We start from the raw sequence: 2,749 nt of genomic DNA, 5'->3' as shown, positions 1-2,749 counted from the left end.
GTGCTTTGTGACCGCCTGGAGGGGTGGGATAGGGAGGGTGGGAGGGAGGGAGACGCAAGCGGGAAGAGATATGGGAACATATGTATATATATAACTGATTCATTTTGTTGTGAAGCTGAAACTAACATACTATTGTAAAGCAATCATACTCCAATAAAGATGTTAAAATGAAAAACAAAAAAACTCTCCAAGTCGTAACTTGGGGCAGTTTCGGGCTCATCTCCTTTCGCATTTCTCAGGGATCACTGTCCTTCACTGTCTGATGTGTATGTCTTAAAAACCATTGTTTCATGTATTCTTCCTTTTGGGGGGGGCAGTGGTTGGTTGTTTCATGTGAGAGGACAAATTTGGTCCCTGTTACTCCATCTTGACTAAAAGTGCATGAGCCAGGGGTTGTATTTGTGATACCACTTGGACAGTGGGACCAACAGAATTTGCCAATGACAAATAAGGAGAATCAACCATGATATATCTGCTGTTTGGCTCAAGTGACAAACTGGGTGTTATGGTGCCATTGGCTGAGATGAGGGAGACAGGAGGTTGGTTGAGCCAGGGAAATTCAAGAGATCTGTTTGGATGCGTTAAATGTGAGATGCCTTATGAGACATCCACGTGAACACGTCAAACAGGCCATAGCATATGAGTCTGGTGTTCAGGAAAGAGGTCTAGGCTAGAGGCCTAAATTAGTGGATCTTCCAAATATTTGCAAAAATTAAGGCTATGAGACAACATGAAGTCACCTAGGGAGAGAATACTGACTACAAAAGTAAGGCGGCCAGGATCATACCCAAGGATACCACAGTATTTGGAAATTGGATAAAGATGGAGGAGTAGCCAGAGATATAGGAGAAAACAAAGAGAGTGAGAGCAAGAAACTGTGGAATATGCTGGGTGGTTACAGGAAGGTGTAGAGAAGTGACTGCTGGTTTGGGAAGATTGTTACTCATCAGTGATCTGGTTAAGAGCAGTCTCAGAGACATGGAAGTGACAAAAGCCAAACTGAATTAAGTTAAATATGCTCTGGGAATTCCCTGGTGGTCCAGTGGTTAGGACTTGGCCCTCTCACTGCCGAGGGTCCAGGTTCAATCCCGGGTCGGGTAACTAAGATCCCATGCCGTGGCCAAGAAAAAAAAAAAAGCTAAATATGCTCTGGGATGTGAGGAAGTAGAGACCGAAGAAAGCCAGAAGATTGGCTTTGCTGAGGAGCACAGCAATGGAGTCACGCCTAGGGTAGCACATGGGGCCAAAATTCACAAGTAAATATGTCTGTGGATGTTGACAACACAGTACATCAAACAACCTAGATGGCCATCAGTAGGGGAACAGCTGAACAGTTAGGCATTTATTCCATGGAATATCATGAATCAATTAAAAAGGATGAATAAAACAGATGCCCATTATATATTAATAATTTTTTAAAGCATCAAAACAATATTTGAAAAAAAGTAAAGGATGGGTGGATTGTGTCAATATCACAACTGTGTGATACTCAGTGTCACAACTGTGTGATACTTAGTATCACACCTGTGTCAACATTCTGAGTGTAGTATTTTACTGTACAACATGTTACCTTCAGGAGTAAGTGTTAAAGCACATGGGATTTCTCTGTATTATTTCTCAAAACTACACGTGAGTCCACATCTCAAAATTTATAAGTTGAATACAAAAATATTTCCAGTATGTACATAATTGGGGTCTTTTTTCCTCCCACACTGAACACTTATACCTCTTGCCATCAAAAATACTTTTTCACTTTGTAAATAAAACGAAGCATGGGTGGGGTGGGGAATCCCACCCTGGCTTCCCCTGGCTACGGGGATAGACTCAGCTTTGAAGGTCTCCAGGCTCACCCCCGCCTCGAGGCTCCCCGGTCGCCTCCCTAGAAGTCTGGGAGAACTACAAATAGCTAACAGGGGCGGCCCCTCTTGGACCTCGGAGGTCCAAGTCTTGTTAGCCCAGAAGGTAACGCCGCTAGCTCTCCGAGCAGGACCCAGTTACGGAATTCTCGTCCTTTTCCGCTCAGCGAGGGGAAGGCTCTCTCTCTCCCACCTGTCTTCGGTTCCTTCAGACAGTCATGCCGTGGCGGAGGGTCCTCTGCTCCCCGCGCTCTCCTGAGAGAACGCCGCGCTCCCTCTCTTTGCTCCAAAGACCCAGAAACTGGTTTAGGAAGACTGCAGCCGCGCTTTCCAGGGAGGGTGAGTCATTTCCGGTCACAGACTCCCTCCCCCGGAAGTAAGGCCTGATGTAAACAAGGGAGTGGGGCTTTAAGGCCCGGGAGGTCAGAACGCCGGGCCGTGGGCTGCACCGAGAGCAGGGGACGCGCAGAGGTCAGTCAGGTCAGTGCAGGCGGCAGGGAGCTGGGGCATGGTGCAAGAATTGGTTGCGATCTGGGGGACGGAGGGGTCTTTTGAGCAAGGGTCTTGGTGGATGGGGGTGTATCTAGGACAGGGATCTTGAGTAGGTGCTGGCACTGGACGGAGTATGAGGGTGGTCTTGGACATCAGTGGTGGTAGCGATGTGTGAGGCATCCCTGGGCAGGGTTCCTGGGTGGCAAGTGTCTTTGGAATGGGGGTCCCAAAAAAGGGATCTTGGAAGGTGGGGCTGTCTAAAGAATGGGTCTTTGGGGGCGAGGCGGTCCGGTGGAGGTGGTACAGCAGGGAAGGGAGGGCGTTTGGAGAGTGGGAAGGGGTGTGCCTGGGCAAAGGTTTTGGGGAGATGGGGGTTTGAAGGGAGAATGGGGACTCTGGGA

At 48.1% G+C, this 2,749-nt stretch overlaps 1 protein-coding gene across 3 annotated transcripts in view; it reads left to right on the top strand.

The window, feature by feature from the left end:
• The first annotated feature begins 2,232 nt into the window (after nt 1–2,232).
• The window catches only part of WDR45 (WD repeat domain 45), a 5,146-nt gene continuing 4,629 nt past the window's right edge, over nt 2,233–2,749 (top strand). For 2 of the 3 annotated variants that reach the window (XM_024769312.1, XM_024769310.1), the window contains exon 1: nt 2,233–2,336. The gene's annotated coding sequence lies outside the window, so the exon portion shown is untranslated. The remainder of the gene's footprint in view (nt 2,337–2,749) is intronic. The other variant, XM_024769311.1, reaches the window with a different exon arrangement.

This window comes from Neophocaena asiaeorientalis, unplaced genomic scaffold, assembly GCF_003031525.2.
Source record: "Neophocaena asiaeorientalis asiaeorientalis breed wild unplaced genomic scaffold, Neophocaena_asiaeorientalis_V1.1 scaffold671, whole genome shotgun sequence".
NCBI lineage: Eukaryota > Metazoa > Chordata > Mammalia > Artiodactyla > Phocoenidae > Neophocaena > Neophocaena asiaeorientalis.
This window is presented reverse-complemented; position numbering and strand designations above follow the sequence as displayed.